Genomic DNA, 19,063 nt, shown 5'->3' with positions numbered 1-19,063 from the left:
AAGCCCTCGCTGAGCGAGCAGCTTTTCTACTTATCCATACATTTTAGAGTCAACAAAAACCCAAAGATTTAAGATTAGTTATAGTTAGGAAAACTTAATTTATTATTTCTATAGAAAACCAACTTAAACTACACGAACCGTAGAAATTCAAAAGTTATGGTTATAATTTAGTTATAATTTATACCCCTCCCAAAACTTACTATAACTTGCGCACCTCCGTACAGAGTGTAGTCAGCTAGCAAGTCAGACTAAATTAACTATAACTCACACCTTCCACATGCACTGCTGATACCTTTTCATATTACATGCCATCTCAAATAACATTATTTATAAGAAGGCTGTGCATGGTCGAGGGCCGAGTTACAGTCAATTTAGTTTAGTCTGGCTAGAGTTGACAACACTCTGTATGGAGGTGCGAGAGTTAAAATAAGTTTTGGGCGGGGCATAAATTATAACTAAGTTATAACTATACAGTTATAACTGTAACTTTTAAATTTCTAAGGTTTGTGTAGTTTGAATTGGTTTTCTATAGACATAATAAATTAAGTTTCTGAAATACCACTTATCTTAAACCTTTGTTGTTTTTCCCATTTAGTTGGTAAGCTTTTTTATGTTTATGTTTATTTCTAATCATATAATGTTGTTGATTTTGGTATTAATTATTCTGAAAACATTTGGTAATGTGTACTTTTGCAATAGGTGAAAGTTCATTATGAACGTCAGCATTATCCGTGTGATTGTTTTGCTTTCAATAGTGGTTTCTCAATAGCCTCACAGTACCTCCATAAAAAGTATATTTACATCAAACAATTATTTTTGATTTAAAATACAGATTCTGGGTTTTATGCTAGTTTTCTTTTTAAATGTTAAGTGAGATAGCATTTGTAGACTAAATCTGTATAATCTTTTAATTAAGAATTGATCAGCAGATATTTCCTCCCATTCTTTTTTCATATCTGTTTTTTCTGACTTTATAATGTATAATATTCAGCGACTGTTGAGTTATCTGCAACAAATTGTATATCCATGTTAGCATCCCACATATGTAGAATTTAACGGCTGTAGTTACTGATCCGTTGTGATGCTTGTGGTCTTCTAAGATTTACGGGTTTTCTGTGATTTGCCGGTAACCTCATGTCTTCCAGATTAAATTAAATTGTTGACTCTTCCTTTCTGTAGAATTGGTCTAGGGAATGGAAAGCAACATTTTAAGCAATATTTAGATTTTCTCTGATATTTTCTTAAGCAGTATTTACTGCATTTATGTTATTGAAAGCATAGAACTTGCTTGTATAGTTTCTTGTTGTTCTTTCTTTTGGGTTGTCACGTAACAGTCAATAAAATTTAGAACCGAGTCATCAGAGTCGTAGACAAACTTATATGCAGCTTTGATACAGAGAAGCAAACAAATGTGTGGTGAGCCTATTGCTTGATACTCTTTTTACCAAAAGTAATCAAGTACTTCTCCAACTGGATTTTTCTTTTTGTCGGTTAAGTAGTGAAGCATAGTTTGAAATTTGTGATTGAAATCAGCAAACATTGTCATGATCCAAAGAACATATTTCTGAGTGTGTTTTGCAGTTAATGTCAGGAATATCAGCATAAGGTTTGAGAAGAAGTTGATATAAATCTTCCCATCTGTTCTCAGCACAGCTTAAAGTAATAAACTAAGTAGGTAGCCCTAAATTTCTGAGCATAAAATGTAATTCTCTGTGTCTTCGAAACCAATATTCATCTGTCCCTTGTTGACATGCCATGACATTATTTAAGTTGGATTCTAGATTGTCATCTTTTTCATGCACCTTTTCAACAACGTCCTGTGCTGTTTTATGAGTAAAGCCAGTTCCAGTTTACATAACATATGCAAAAGCATAAGAAGTGACAGAAAGTTCACTTCCATATAGAAGAGTTAAAATACAAGGAATATTTTGCCTAAAGGGTGGATCCTCTGAATATGATCTTGTAGCTCGGAACTCACATACTGAAATTTGGACTGGATGATCATCATATTGTCCACCTTTTCCAGTAGGGAATAAATGTAGATAGCATCTTGCTTTTAGTGTTTTTCCTCAGACACTAATAGGCTCTCCTTTAGCTTTCTTCTTCTGATGCATTTCTAAAGCATCACCTATCGTGCCTCTTGATGTGCTGCATAATACGATGTCCATATATTTGTTCAGCTTGTTCTTCACTAATCTGTTCAAATTGTCTTGGTTGATTTGCTTATAGAGAGGATAAGTAAGCTTTAGTTATTTTTTTTTCTTATCTAGTTTTCCATTTGTTTTCATTGTCATGTGACTAGAAATGTGCATTTCAAATGCAATTATAATACTTGTTAAATACCATTGCTGCAGACTAGTTTATTTTATTATCTCATGTTGGATTTGGTAGTATGTGCCACAAACAGTTTGTATTAAAGCAAATAATTGTCCTCCTTTCAAGATTAAATTGTTGGGATGATGTATTTTCCTCATCGCCAATCATTTAACTCTTTATATATTTGTTTGTCTGCCTCTGTGTTCCTTATTCTCGTATGTTAGTGTGTTTGTGCAAGATGGGTAGGGTTTGTTTTCTTGGATTGCTGAAGGAGGTTTGAAATGGAATCAGTTATTCCATTTACTTTCCTCTGTTAGATCTTTCATTATATCCCTCTGTTAGATTGCTACTTATATCCCGTTGGAGCTGCACCAATCAGTCATCACCGCCAGTCACCGTGCGGCTGGAATACTGTAATGCAACTGTACCTTAACATTAACAGTTCTTCCCTGAATAAACTTCAGATTGTACAGAATGTGGCTGCCTGCCTTATTTTAAATATTCCCAAGAGGCTAACATTCAGATACAGGACCCACTCTCTTCACTGGCTTCTGATTAGGAAGCAAATCTCCTTCAAGGCTCTGTGTATGGCCTTTTGGGTTTCGCACAAGAAGTGCCCTAGCCAATTGAATGCACTATTTCACTGGTACACACCTAGAAGTTCTCTCAACTCCTCTCACCGCCAAAAAGTTATGATTCCCAGATTCTAAAAGGAAAGATAAGGAGGGCATTTTGGTTGCCTCCGTCAAGCTGTGGAACACCCTGCCCACCCATATCTCTGAAACAGAAACTTAGGTCTTTTAAAAAACACCTGAAAACTTGGCATTTTTCAATATATTTTCCCTGATATTTTGGATATTCTGTTTGGTTGACAAGTCTGTCTCACAAGAGCGCATTGGTGCCTGCGTGTTTTAGTGAGCTCTGTAAGTTTATTTCATATCATATCATTATTAATTGTGACAATCCCCACTTTACAGTTATCCTCTGAGGTGGAAATGATATGGGACACTTAACTAGAGTTAGCTTGAAAATTAAGATAAAGGAGACATTTTCCATCTTAATCTTTAAAAACTCTCCCCTTTCGGCAAGCATATATGTAAGGTCTCTTGTCTTTTTCCTGATCATTCTCTGATCATTTTTGTAGGCGCCTTGATACCTGCGGGTTACTGTTCTGCGCATTATAAATCTCATTTCAATTCAATTCAATTCAATCTCTATGTTTCCGAACACACATTTTGTATTTTTGAACATTTGTCCGAGACAAAAGTGGAAGTGGTCTACTATAAAAGCAGCAAAGTTTGAAAAGACTCAAAGACATATGAACACAAGACAGTGTCAGCATTTCTTTGTGACCATAAAATGTATACATTCTTCATTTAAATATAAAAAATGTCAATGCATAACTGTATCATCCTGATGGGAGTACAATTTAGAAATCATATTTTAATTTCAAACGTAAAAACTTAAATTGAAAAAAAAGGCTCTTTTAGGAGCTATATTAGCGCTAGTTCTACTTTATCCTATATTATAATTTTTTTTTTAGATTTATATAACTTTCTAGATACTTTCAAGACAGTACACCGGTTGTATATACATATACACACACACACACACACACTCTTGCTTGACCAATTCTATTTGTGAATTAACAGTATGTGTATATGTGAGAGCCTCTGTGAGAGTATATGTGAATGAGTGCATTACACCAAAGCCATAATCAGCATAGTTAGTTCTAGACTGCAATTTCAATACGTAATTTAAAAATTACCTTCTGCCTATTACTCTATAATTTATTTTTGCCAAAGCCCATCAATTTTGAACCTCTTGAGAATCGTGCTTGCACATGAGAAAATAATTGGTGAACACAGTTCAAGTACTTGAGTTTTTAATGTCGTTTTCTATACACTGTATTCTTTAACATGAGCTCCTGCCAAAAGTGAAACAGTTTAATGGTCAGTAGCACATTTCACCAAATGTGCCATGCACCTAGAAACCACCTCGACCAGGGATGGCATTAAAAAATATATCCTCATGGCATAAGGGGACTTTGCCATGGTTAGGCCACATCACTGCAAATAGATGACACCCTTCCCTAAGTTACTGCACTTGTTTCATATGATTGCCCTGTCTCCACCCCAAAAGTTATTAGAGTTCCTCCTGAGGCCAAATAATATTTTTTTATGTTCAGAAAAGAACCCCAGACTAGCAAAAGAAGACTTTATCACCCACCAAAAAAGGAGAGACAGTGTGTGTAACATCTCAAAGTATTGTCTAACTAGCCAATTTATGTTTCTGTTAAAGTGGGGTAGTCTAGAGTAAGATGTGCAAAGTTGCTTCATAGACCAAACCTTTGCAGGTTACCATGGTTGCAAAAGAGACACTAAAGTAGGTGTCTGTACTCCATATTGGTGACCTGATGGTGTGGGATTGTTTCGGTCGAGTGGGACGGTTGACTTCCTTCCCCTCCTCACTTACCACGTTCTATGGAAACTTATACTTAAGCCCAGCCATGAAAGAAGGGTTTGCAGGAGAAGCTAGGCCAGGTTACCAGAGGATAGGCAAGCCGTTCAATGACAAAAGGGTAAAATCGTTTCAACAACTTTCCGACACATAGTATTTTAGATACTACTAGATTAAGCGTTGGGACATGAATTCAAGCATCCACCTTGGGGCTTCTTACTAATACTGCTACATATGAAGCTGAACATAAAATCTTAAACAAAGGGGCTAACATTGAAAAATAGGGAGTAGGAGGATGTCTGTCATAGAACTTAGACATCAGCCAGAAGCACCAAGGATTAGGAGCCCATGACCAAACTAGTATACCACTGGTATGAAATACAAGATAAACTGCAGAGGTGGGACTCGCATTGCCCAACAAATGCTGAAGGCACTGCAGGAATAGAAGCACACTGTTACTTATAATTTAAGATTTCATCAAAATATAGATAATTCTTCTTGGATGTCCTAGACGCAATGGACACTATGCTTAAACGGCAATATGCTGAGTTTCTACATACATTTTACTTGGGATCCCTAATGTGAAAACATTCCTGCTTCCAGAGAGGCACGTGGATGACAATAGCAGCACAGTGAGAGAATCACACATACAAGAAATGGGAGAGTGGTGACTTACAGTGTGGAAAGTATTAGTAATAGAGAAAGTAACTGTGATGTTAGAACAAAGGGGTCTGGTTTTTGCAAAGATTGGGCCATCCATACAGTTTTTTGAGACATTACTACTTTTGTTAATGCCTTACTTTCTCGAGGATCTAGGCCTTGCATGCAGGCCTAGCAGGGCTGGTTTGCCAAGACTACTCAAAAGCATTAAAAAAGCTACATCAAGCCCTAAATGCAATTCCTAGACATCGTCTTCTGGTAGCAGTTTACATGGAAATAAAATAAGGAGATGCGATCTGCTAGGAAAATGGAGCTACAGGAGGAGGTTTGGTCTAAGCTGGAGGATGCTGCCACACCAATAACTGTATCTTATTTTGGAAAAATACCCTTTTTTGAGAAAAACACAGCCCCATATCTTGCCTTGCAAGTATTATTGCATGCATGGGTCGGTCATTTTTCAAGCATTTTTATTCCTCCACCCACATTAGATCCCACAGATAAGGATTTAACACAATCGGGCCCAACTGATACACAGTACAAACCTATTAAGTTCACTTTAGATTCAGTCACACGGGCCACTGAGAATAGTGGTTGAGGGAAAGCTACAGTACCAGCCGGTGTCCTGGTTGACACGTATAAACATTTGCCTGATTATTGGGCACTGACCCTGACACAAGTACTAGATGGGGTAGTAAATGGACATATTCCTACAGCTGAGTAGAGTCATTGGCAATCTCGATTTTTAAAAAGTGCTCCATAGGTGACTTCAAATGCTACCGCCCCATTTACCTCTTATACGTCTCTGCCAAGATTCTGGGTTGAGTACTCTTGGAAAGGTTAGAACATTGGGCTGAGGCAAACCGAGTGCTACAGTGTCTCAATACTGGTTTAGGAGCGGTTTGAGGAAGGTTGAACAATGTGTCAACCTGGACATTCGCATGGCGAAATACACAAAGGCCAAGCCCAGCAATCTACATTTATGTTTTCTTGACTTGTCAAGTGCTTTTGATTTGGTAAATCACACAATGTTGTGGCTGGCCTTGTCCTCTACGGGCACACTAACAGAAAATCTGTTTATTTTCTCAGCTATATAGGAACCTACTAGCAAGGCTGCTCTACGGACCTAATGGGGAAAGTACACCACCATATAATATTCGGAGAGGAGGAGATAGGCAGGGGTATGTGTTGGCATCTTTTCTGTTCTCCCTGTATATATTTGGAGTGGAAAGACTGGGCCAGGGTGGGGCCAGTGACCTGCCACAAGTTGATTGAAGGGCAGTCCCGATCCTCCTTTATGTGAACAATGCTGTCCTACTGTCTAGGACAGCTAACGGCCTGCAATGTTAAATGAACAGCCTCTCTGAATATGAAGAGGTGAGAACTTCAAATAAACCTAAAGAAAATCTATACAATGATCTGTGAAGAGGGTACGTATGAATCATGAAGTCACTACATCAATGGCACGCAAATCACGAGGGTCATTGTTCTCCTATCTGGACATTCTCTTCATTACTAGCGATTCCTGGATTAAACACATAGAAAATAAGAGGCTAAAAATAGTGTGGGCATTTTTAGGTTTGCCTCCAAGTTGTGTTGCACACCAATCAGGGAAACTGTTTCGATCTATAGAGTCAAATTTACATCAGTAGCCTCTTACTGTAGTGGGCTCTGCGATTATGCCAAACATACTACTCTCCAAACTCAAGAGAACATTTTTCTTTGGCGAAGGCTCGCTGTTCTACAATCCAAATATACGCTGGTTGCATGGCTCCCAGAGAAACTTTCCAGCCTACTTTTCATGATGTATTTAAGTACTTAGATTTATGATGTTTAAATTCGTTTTTATTTATTTTTACCCTTATTTGTTCATCGGATTCTGTTATATATATTTAAAGCTGGATTGCTTTTCTCTTGTATGTATTTGTCTTTTATGGACGATTTTGGCCGAATAGAGCTATTTGACTTGACACAGATTTGGCCCCATTCAACACTTACCTTGCTTTGGGCTTTAGGGAGATCACATGTCTCAAATTTCTTAGAGTGCTTAGGATCATCCCCACCGACATTTCACAGATGAGTAGACAGGGATAGAGTTAGATGTGGAGCGAATGAGCTTATAAAAGTACTTAATGGCTAAGAAATGGGAAAGGTCGAATGACTGCAGCTATGGGGTATCTCTGGGTGTCGGTAAGGGGGAGTGCGAGAGAGGTTGGAGTGTTAATTCGGAACGAGGTACAGAACATTGGCAGAAAGCTTTCCTCACTGGCCAATGATTGCAGGTGAGATTCCTGTATCCAGAAAATTGCAATAAAAACATGTAATCCTAAAAAACTGCCCACGTATTTGAAACTAAAACTTTACACAATGTTTGGCTTCGCCTATAATTTAGATGCGTGCAGAGTGTTATAAAGTGTATCTGCAAAATTTGACAAGCATAAAGCCATTATTAATGTGAATTCTGACAATATATGAATTTAGTGACGGGAAATAGTTAGCAAAGCTAGTACAAAGCACAAGTGTTGTTGTTTACGTGCACACATTTTATAATCAAGCTGTCTTTTATGCTTGTATACTTCGTATTTTTTATTGTTGTTCTTTAATGGACTTGAATGTCTCAATAAAGTATTTTAAAACTAAAAACTAAACAAAGCACACTTTTTAGAGCCACTATGAGAAAACGCAGCAATGAAGAATTTGACAGACGTAAATAAAGTCTGAAACTATAATTAATGTTACAATTGAGTGCAGACAACACTTAAAAAGATGAAGTCACCAAAGAACGGAAATGAGTTAGAATAGATAAGGAGGGACAGACTTCTACTGGTGCCACTTCAACACATCATAGGAATCTTTTTTTCTCCAAAAAAATGCAATATCTTCACAGCAAAAGCTCACCAAAGTAGACAGAGTATTTGGCATCATTTGGTGGTGTTTGATTAACTGCATTGCTTTTTCATATAGTCCCAACAAGGTGGCTGCAAACTGCACATGAGGTGCACATGCAATAAAAAAAAATTGTCATTGTACAGGGACAGAACCTGTGCCCAATCCCAAGGACAAGGAAAGTAGACATAGCGCTTATCAACTATTCTCTATGGTGCAATCTAACTAGGAGAACATGGGTCTGGTGCAGCACCCACTCCTCCTTTGTATGGTGAACCTGGAGTGTAGTGGGTTAGGTCGATACTGGATCACCCGATGGTCCACCACTACTGGATATGGCTGAAAGCTGTTCTCTGTGGTTATGCCCTCAAGGTGGACTAGACTAAGACCCTGAGTTCAAACCAGAGGATGCTGGGGAGAGCACAGAGACTTGCGAAAGGCCATGCCCAGTGCTTGACCCCTGCTGGGCCCGGGGGAAGGCTCCGCTCAGTGGGCTATGCCCTCACAGTGCGTGGCTGCATGGCTGCCTAATACTCAAACCCCAATGTACATGGCAGAGTTCGGCATTGATAAATGTCAGCAATACCAAAGGGGATGATGGACGGACTGTTGAACAATGCAAGCACTCATCCCCAGTCAACTGATCTGGGTTTAATCCATCATCTTTCTTTAGCTCACTCCGCCATCCCACTACGCCACTGGAGACACGCTATCCTGGCTGATGACGGCTGATAGCCAGAAACCGGTCCTGGGATGCTTGATTTCGGTCCAGGGAAGACCAGGCTTGGCAGTTCGGGCTGGACTGTTCCCATGAGGCACAGGGTCAAGACTGATTTGCATATGGCCATGCCTGAACTGGGGTGGCATGGTGAGCAAAATAACGAAGCAAAATAACGATGGATTAAACCCAGAGCTGTGACTGGGGGTGAATGTTTTGCCAATGTGCAACATTCCATCCATCACCTTGTGTGTATTGATAAATGTCAGGCCATGTGTGATATCTACAACATAATGTGTAAGATGATGTGCCGGAGCTGTGGTTAGTTTTGGTTGTGCTGTAGCCGTAAGAGGTGAATTTCTGTGGTGTCTTAGATTTAAATTCAAAACCAAGTCATCCTTAAACCGGGGGAGAAGAGACTGTTTGAATCGGTTCCCTTCTGTGTTCTTAAACAATAACCCTCCTTTGATAGAGATTTTTTTCTGTGACTTTATATACTATTTTTGAAATACCTAAAAACTATGTGTGCGCGATCTTCTAATAGGTGTACAGATAATGTTTCCACTTGTATAAACCCCGTCGCTTGGCTGGCGAGGCAGTGGAATCTACCTATCTTTACTGTCTTGCATGAGATCACAGTGGAAAACATTACCAGCATGGGGTTTCCTGTTGCACAAGCCACTGAACACAACAATTTGATACCTGAGGGAAAACGAAAGCAGCAGCTACAGCATGCACGCAGCGCAGACAGTACGTGCTACGAACTCACCAGCGTGTCACGTTTTTCTCCCCGCTGCTTCTCTGAGGTCTCAAAGCCAACATTCTGTGGAGAGAGAAAAATGCAATTTTAGACGGCGCTGGAAGAAGGTGGCTGCGCAACACACAATGGACGTCGGGGGGATGGTAATGAAATCGAAGCCCCATTCAGTGTCTCCGGTTATGGATAACAACACAGAGCGGGTTCTTCGGCATGCCAAAGGAAATCAAATGCTAATCTCTTCTTTCAGCCCTTACTGTATAACCAAACGGAGTGGCTGCATTCCATCACACCTCTCAGGACTGAAATATGGCACAGTGGGGGCATATTCTACTAACCCCATAAAACGTCAGCCCATCGCTTATTTTTCTTACATTATGCAAGGGAATGCTGCAGCCATTTGTTTATCCTGGACCAATGTTTTTACAAAATAAAATACTGCACAATATCACATTACTTTTTCTCACCACACCACATGCCTGGCCTGTATTATTGAGCTCGTCCGTGCACGCGAAAGTAGCCAGCAGCTGCGCTGAAAACACGAGACATTAAAGCAGCACTGCCCAAAAATGAAGTGAAAATTCGATTGCATCTGCGCTAGTGAGGCGAAAACAGGAGCAAGCGCACAAATAAACCTATAGAGAGGAAAACAATGCCTCACTGGCTGTTTTAAATGCGAGTTTTATTTGAGCAGCCATCTTGTGTTTTGGAGTGCACACTGCGGCTTCCACCTTCCTCGCCCTCTGACAACAGGAAATGTCTTGAGTAAAGAATGCGCGAGCTTGCTCCTTAAGACTCTAAGGTCATCAGGCAGAGTTATTCAGTTAGCAATCCCTCGCCCTGTGAAATGTAGCTGCCCAGCAATCTTGGCTCAGCGAGTTATGTGCTCGCATTGGCAACCGTGCTGTCTGCTGCAGTTCACAAGCTCCAGATCTGGCAAGGTGAAAGCCAGGGTTTAGCCTTTTGAGGTCGATACATAGAGTGCGGCTAAAGTTGGTATTAGTAACCTCGGATATTTACACTTACCATAACTGGCATATTAGGATAACTCTCATATTGTCAGGTCAATGTACTATGGAAATACTGGTCCAACATAACTTTCCAGGGAAGTGTAGTAAACTGAATGACAATTGTCAATCTCTACTTCAGAGATTTGTGATCATTCTCCATATTGCAAGTTCAAAGGGCAGGAAGATAGCTCAGGGGCTTACAGCACCAGAGGCTTCAAGACAGCTTGCGGGCTTCATTACCAGGAATACCACAGCGAATCAACCAGATTACCGCAAAAGTGTTTGTGAGTAACAACCAATGGAAAGCTAGGCATGTTGAAGAGAAAAAAAAACACAGTTTAACATCAAAAAGGCTCTGACAGCCACTCCTCTCTTACACCTTTTCTTCACCCCTCCTTAGAAGCTCACTGAAGTCTTCTTACATGCCAAGGGCCGGAGCTGACATCAGCTGCTCACCTCTCAGCATGGAAGAGTAGGGGTCTCCTCATGAACAGAAACAAATATGAATTTGAATTTCTGTGTAGAATTATGAGACACTGAGCTACTCATAAGCTATTGTCGAAGTACCAGTACATCTCCGAGGCAGGGAACAGTAACTTATGGCCGTCTTCCACCTTCCTCTACAACCCCGTCAGAGAAGATACTGGCTAACTACACTGAACAAAGACACTTATTTTACTTTTTACTTGAGAAACAAGAGAACCGAAGTACCGCACAACAGCCATTCTTAAAGTTGGTTGACTATGTATTATATCATTTTGAAAGCTTTAGAGGTAGTAATGAATAACTTTAACTCCCAGATACCTCTGGACACCCTTAGCATGCTTGGTGGCCAGGTAGGGTCAGATCTGCCAATCATAAGTCCCCTTACCGGCAGAACTGCACAAGTCACCATGAGTAATACAAGAACATTGAAGACTTTGCAGGTGCTTGCAAAGACTAAGCTTCAACAGTCAAACAAACATTACAAAGGAAATCTAGTGATAACTGTGTTCAAGTTGAAGTACCATGAATCGAATCAAACCTTGAAATTTGATAATCACTCATAGCAGATACAACAATTAGTACCTATAGAGAAATGAGACTGAGGTAAGGAAAATGCTACTTACCAGTATGCATCTGTTCTTGGCATGTAGAGCTACAGAGTCGTACACTATGCATTAGATCACCACCTGGTGTTGGGCTCGGATGATTGCAGGTTGTTGTCTTCTTAGAGAAGTCTTTGTAGTCACGATATAGGTGACTCCTCCCTTGGACAATACTGCGCATGAGCATCGGCTCCATCCTTAGATTGTTTTTCGCCATGATGGGAAATGATGGAGTTAGTAGAGATACAGTAAGAAAACAAGGATGTCCATGTGTGTGCATCTAAGTAAGATGAGAACTGGAATGGATACAAGTCCGGGGAGGCGGGAGGGCGTGTACGACTCTGCAGCTCTACATGCCAAGAACAGACGCATACTGGTAAGTAGCATTTTCCGTTCGAGGCATATGAGCTGCAGATCGTACACTATGCATCGATTGTGCAGCAGTGTCTCCCCTAGCGGTGGTCGCTTGTATCCATTGCAGTAGTCTGAAATAATGTTCTAAGGACAGCCTGGCCTACTGCAGCTTGCTGCTTGGCTTGCACATCAACACAATAGTGTTTAGTGAAGGTGTGTGGTGTAGACCATGTTGCTGCCTTGTATTTGTCCTCTAATGGTATATTTTCTAAGAAAGCCATAGAGGCTCCTAGCTTGCGAGTGGAGTGGGCTCTTGGAGGAACTGTTAGTGTGCGTTTAGCTTTTTGATAGCATATCTGTATGCACTTAACAATCCACCTGGCAATCCCACCCTTAGAGATAGGATTGCCTTTGTGTGGAGGAGAGAAAGATTCAAACAATTGTTTTGTCTTTCTAAAGGATTTAGTTCTATCTATGTAGTATAGCAGAGCTCTTTTAACATCTAACGTGTGTAAGGCCCTTTCTGTTACAGAGGCTGGGTTTTGGAAAAACACAGGTAACTCTACAGATTGGTTTAGGTGAAAAGGTGTGATAACCTTTGGAAGAAATTTTGGATTAGACCTGAGAACCACTTTATTAGTATGTATTTGAAAGAATGGTTCTTGTATAGTGAATGAATGTATTTCACTTACTCTTCTGAGAGAGGTGATGGCAACAAGGTAAGCAGTTTTCCATGTGAGAAATTGCAGTTCACATTTGTGCAGAGGCTCAAAAGGGGGTCCCATGAGTCTCGTAAGGACAAGATTTAGGTTCCATACTGGGGAAGGTGGCAGCCTGGGAGGGATTATTCTTTTTAATCCTTCCATAAATGCTTTGATTGCAGGTACCCTAAAAAGAGACAGGTGTTGTCTGTTTTGTAAATAGGCTGCAATTGCTGCAAGATGTAGGCGTATGGAAGAGTATGCCAAATTAGACCTTTGTAGATGTAATAGGTAACAAATTATATTTTGGATGGAAGCATCCAGTGGATCAATGTGATTATGTTTGCAATATATTGCAAATCTTTTCCATTTGGCGGCATAACACGCTCTAGTAGTGGATTTCCTAGACTCTTTAATGATATTCATGCAGTCTGGTGGTAGGTTAAGATAACCAAACTCTAAGACTTCAGGAGCCAGATCGCAAAATTCAGTTGGTTCGGGTCTGGGTGTCTGATTTCTCCATGGTTCTGTGTTAACAGCAAGGGTGTGAGCTATAACTTTTGATGTGGAACCAGAGAGAGATCTAGTAGTGTGGTGAACCACGGCTGGCGTGCCCATGTGGGAGCTACTAGGATGAGCTTGAGAGACTGTTGTTTGAGCTTGCGCACCACTAGTGGAATGAGGGTGAGAGGCGGAAAAGCGTACGCAAATCTGCCTGACCAGTTCATCCATATTGCATTGCCCTCTGACCGTGGGTGTGGGAACCTGGCGGCGAAGGTTGGGCATTTTGCATTTTCGTGGGTGGCAAACAGGTCTATGTGTGGGTGCCCCCACTGTTGGAAGTATGGTTGAAGAACTTGTGGATGTAGTTCCCATTCTGTTGTGACTGCCGACTTAACAGATCCGCTATCTGATTGTGAACCCCTGGAAGGTGTTCTGCTAACAGATATATGTCTTGAGGAACGGCCCATCTCCAAATGTTCTGTGCGAGCTGGGACAGTTGCAGAGAGTGTGTCCCCCCTGCTTTTGTATATAGTACATTGCTCTCGTATTGTCCGTCCGGATTAAGACAGCTTTGTTCTGTACTTGAAGTTGAAAAGTTTTGAGCGCTAAGAATATCGCTAGCAACTCTAGATGGTTGATATGCAACAGCTTTTGTTGGTTGTTCCATCGATCTTGAGTAGTGTGGTGTAAGAGATGGGATCCCCATCCTGTGAGGGATGCATCTGTTGTGAGCACTATTTGTGGAAAAGGCTCAAAGAATGGCCGTCCTCTTGTCAAGTTTTTGGTGTCCCACCATTGCAGAGAGCGATGCATACGGCTGTCTTTCAATACCAGGTCTGTGAGCTGACCTTGAGCCTGATTCCGCTGTTGTGCCAGACATTCTTGTAATGGACGCATTTGCAGTCTTGCATGTGGCACTATGAAGATACAAGATGACATCATGCCTATTAATCTCATGAACACTCTTGCTTGGAGAGACTGTTGGAGTTGAAAAGTTGAGACTAAGACTTGAATGCTCTGTATCCTGGCTGGACTGGGATACGCTAGAGCTGTAGATGTGTTTATGGTAGCCCCTAGATACTGATGCACATGCGAAGGCTCTAGGTGCAACTTTGTGTAGTTGATCGTAAACCCCAAGTTGTGCAACAGTTGAATTGTCTGCTGAGTGTGTTGTACACATTGGTGGAATGATTTGGCTTTTATGAGCCAATCGTCCAGGTAAGGGAAGACGTGTATCTGTTGTCTTCTGAGATGTGCTGCTACTACTGCTAAGCACTTTGTGAACACCAGTGGAGCTGTTGTGACACCAAATGGAAGGACTTTGAACTGATAGTGCTGTCCTTGTATTACAAACCGTAAGTACTTCCTGTGAGCAGGATGTATTGTGAAAATAGGCGTCCTTCAGGTCTAGCGTTGAAAAGAAATCGCCTTGTTGCAATAGTGGGAGCACTTGTTGCAGAGTGATCATATGAAAATGATCTGATTGTATGTAATGGTTGAGGTGCCTGAGGTCGAGAATTGGTCTCAGTGCCCCGTCCTTTTTGGGAATTAGAAAATACAGCGAGTAAACACCCATCCCCTGTTCCTCTAATGGGACCAGTTGAATAGCATCTTTTTGTAGAAGTGCTTGGACTTCCTGTTGAAGCAGAGTCAGGTGATCTGTAGACATAGGACGCTGCCTGGGTGGTATGTTTGGGGGGGGTTGCTGTAAGTTCTAGGCAGTAGCCATGTTGGATAATCTGTCTCACCCACCTATCCGTTGTGATGGAGTTCCAGACCGGCAGGAACTGTGGTAATCTGCCCCCCACAGGAGTGGAATGCTGTTGGGGGAGCAGAGGGAAGTCACTGTTTAGTTGTGGAAGAGGAGCGATTGTTGTTGTTACCTCGACCTCTTCCCTTGATATTATTGCCTCTGTAGTCTCCTCTAAAATAGCCTTTGTTAGAGGATGTTTGTGTTTGCGTCTTGAAAGATGTTGTTGTGTCTGCTCCAGTTTGCTTGGAGCCTCTCCATAAAAGGAGCGACGAAAAGAACCTCTAGTCTGTGTGGACAGTAGAGCTCCCATTGACTTTGCCGTGTCCGTGTCTTTTTTTATTTTCTCCAGTGTAGTGTCTACTTCTGGGCCAAATAACTGGTTTTGGTTAAAAGGCTGGTTCAAAATTGTGGTTTGCACCTCTTGTTTGAACCCGGAAATGCGCAGCCATGCATGTCTCCGGAGTATCACGCTAGTATTTACAGCTCTAGCAGCTGTGTCTGCGACATCTAGTGCACATTTTATTGAGGCATTTGAAATTAATTTGCCTTCTTGAATGAGCTCAGTTGCCTGATCTTTATATTGATCTGGAAGGTGTTGTAGTAGTGTCTCCAATTGGTCATAATGAGCCCTGTCATAACGTGAGAGAAGGGCTTGTGTATTCGCACTGCGCCATATATTTGTAGCTTGTGCAGCAATCCTTTCACCTGATGCATCAATAACTTTGGATTCCTTGTCAGGTGGGGGCGTTTCACCAGAAGTCTGAATTAGCTCTTTTTCTTGCATTGGACACCACCAAGGATGTCCCTTAATATAGGTTTGATCAGAGGGTGCAGGCCTATATTTCTTCTCTATTCTTGGATGCAGTACCCTAGCGCGTACAGGATCTTTGAATATTTCTGGAGCGTGCTTAATGACTCCTTTGATCATGGGAATAATTTGAGTAGATCTGTGTGATGGCTCAAAAGTATCTAACAGAAAATCCTCCTCAATTTCATCAGAATGCATTGTAACATTGTGGTAGATAGCAGCTCTGTGTAAGAGGTGATTAAAGCCAATGCTGTCCTCTGGAGGAGAAGGCTTTGATGGGTATAGCTGTGGATCAGGGACATCAGGCACATTATGTGGTGGAAAAGTATAGATATCCTCATGTAAAGGATATGTATTTGGGTCTGCATGTGGATCCTCCCCACCACCTAAGTCATGCTCCTCATCAGTTTGCGGTGAATGTGAGGATGGAGGAGAGGCTACAGGAGAGATTTGAGGTAAAATGTAAGGAGGGATAGGAGAGGAAGGAGATGCAGGAGAGGGAGGGTGCATAGGGGAAGTTTCACAGTCCTTTTTCTTGGCAGGAACCACAGGTGTAGGTGGTGTTTCTGCGGGTCTCTTTTTATGAGGTATAGTCCCTACATGTCCAGTCTTTGGGTTTATGTAGATCCTCTTTTGTTTAGGATCTGGTCTGAACAATTCTTCCTTTTCTTCCTCTAAAACCTTCTTCGGCGTCGATTTTTTCGGTTCCGACAGAGGTTGTTTTTGTCGTTTTGCCTTGGGAGGTGTTACAGCGTCCTGTGGCAAAGTTCTTGGTGCCGAAGGTGTTGCTTTTGGCTTGGCAGGCGTGTCCGAGGGCTTAGGAACCTCGGAATCAGGCTTTGCGGGTGTCGTCACTGGAGCGGGAGTCTTCGAAGTGGAAGCTGATTTTCTATCTTTAGCTTTGGAAGTCGTCGGCTTCTTTCGGTACCACTTTAGTCTGCGGTGCCGAAGGATCTATTGATTTCGGTGCCGAAGGGTCTTTCGCTTTCGGTGCAGAAAGATCTTTCGCTTTTGGCGTCGAAGAATCTTTCGGTTTCGGTGCCGAAGAGTCTTTTGGCTTCGGTGCCGAAGGATCTTTGGGCTTCGGTGCCGATGGAGGTGGTGGAATCGGCACGTGTGGTTTGCTCGGTGCCGAAGCACCTGAAGGCGTAGTTGTCTTCCTCGGAACCGAGCTCGAAGTCTGGGCTTTAAGAGGGAGCACTTGGTCTCGACTGGGCCCCTTGGGCAGAGTGCTGACCTTCGCCTTTGGCTTGGGCAGTGTATGCGGTGCAGAGGCAGAGGTACTCACAGGTTGACGTGATGGAATAGAGTCGTCCGAGTCCTCCGCATCTGAAAGGATCTGGAGATCCGGCGAATCTTCTTCTGGAACGAGCGGAACCTTGTCATCGAAGATATTCTCTGGTGGTGGGGCTGATCTCTTCATCTCGTGTCGACGGGCCCTCCGATCCAGAATGCTTTGATCGGAAGGACGCACAAGCTGTGCAGGTCGACTCGTTGTGATCCGGCGATAGACAGAGGTTGCAAACCTCGTGATGATCGCTATGCAGGAATTTTGCCTGGCATTTCGGGCATTACTTGAACGGAGTTCTTTCCATGTGGTGTAGGCCGCACGGCATAGATAGGCCCAGCGGCCTGCGTCGATGAACCGGAATGGAGGTGACGGCGCCGAAAGTTGTATAGTCAACGTCGATATTGTTTGTAGGAAGTTTTTGCGCCTCAAAGTTGCTGGAAAAGTTTTTCTAGCCGGAGCGGAGAAACTTTCATCCGAATCCAGTGGCGGAAAAAAAACAATCTAAGGATGGAGCCGATGCCATTGCGCAGTATTGTCCAAGGGAGCAGTCACCTATATCGTGACTACAAAGACTTCTCCAAGAAGACAACGACCTGCAATCATCCGAGCCCAACACCAGGTGGCGATCTAATGCATAGTGTACGATCTATAGCTCATATGCCTCGAACATAATATTAAGAACCAAAGTCTAACAGATGTATAAAGTGTCAAACAGCAGAAGCTTGCATATATTCGCTGCTTGTATTTTCCAATGAATGTAAAAATTAATAGTAGATTAAACTTAACTTCATTCCAATTACGACTGTTACAACCAAGAAAATATTTAATGGAGGCTTCTTCATAACAAAAGCACCATCTTCAAAACCAACTGCATCATTTAAAAAGTTGTCAAAATCAGCACCCTCACTTATCTTGCAGACAAGCTCACCATCTCTGGTGGCTCTCGGCACACCCGCAGCCATGACACCACCATATTGCAGACTAAGTAGTGTAAACATTAAAAACAAGATCTCAGGCCTTTCCATCTCTGCACCATGACCCGGAGCAACATCCCTGTGCCCATCAGAACCGCCCCAAATGTTCTTCAATTTAGGAAAGAGTATAATATTCACCTCTTTAAATAACACTAAATCACAATCTATTAACCATCTACTGCCCAGCTTCCTGTTCCATTACTTGTTGATTTATGCTGGTCTTAGACCATGTACAGTGCTTTTGGCTAAGTTCGCGCTATAGAAATACAATATACATACATACAAAGGACCAAAGATAAATCAGTTCTTCATTAACTCTAAAAACTAGTAAACTAACCTCTGGGCAATAAAGACAAACAACAATCTTAAGGCAAAGGGGTTCGATCTTGTAGATCGAATAGGTATATGCTGTCCTGAAATAAGTCAATTTTCAATGCTGTTGTCACTGCAGGTTCCACAGCTGGTGTGTAGAAAGTAGTGTTTGGTCCGGTGAATGTGGTACCTGCCTTTGGATACCAAAATAGCTGACCTCTTTGGTATATCAGGTTTTACTGGCTGTGTTACATGGTCTTTCTGAGGTGTTCCGTTGGATATCAGTATGTGAAATGTCATGGTGAAAGGAGCTGTTGCGGGCAACAGGATAGCCAAACATGGCATATTTGAGCCTTCCTAGATCAGTACTTGGATGAAAGTTTGAATGTTTGTTGCCACATGTGCAGTAGCATTCATTGCTGCTTTTGAAAAGGCTTTTAGGTTTCTCAAAGGCTTACAGACATCTACACCTCA

At 41.8% G+C, this 19,063-nt stretch overlaps 1 protein-coding gene across 1 annotated transcript in view; it reads right to left on the bottom strand.

Moving 5' to 3' along the window:
• ERBIN (erbb2 interacting protein) overlaps positions 1–19,063 on the bottom strand; it is a 710,182-nt gene that overhangs the window by 428,270 nt on the left and 262,849 nt on the right. Inside the window, exon 3 of the mRNA XM_086963488.1 lies at positions 9,807–9,860. The gene's annotated coding sequence lies outside the window, so the exon portion shown is untranslated. The remainder of the gene's footprint in view (positions 1–9,806; positions 9,861–19,063) is intronic.

This window comes from Lissotriton vulgaris, chromosome 3_1 (genome assembly GCF_964263255.1).
Source record: "Lissotriton vulgaris chromosome 3_1, aLisVul1.2, whole genome shotgun sequence".
NCBI classification, from domain to species: Eukaryota; Metazoa; Chordata; class Amphibia; order Caudata; family Salamandridae; genus Lissotriton; species Lissotriton vulgaris.
This window is presented reverse-complemented; position numbering and strand designations above follow the sequence as displayed.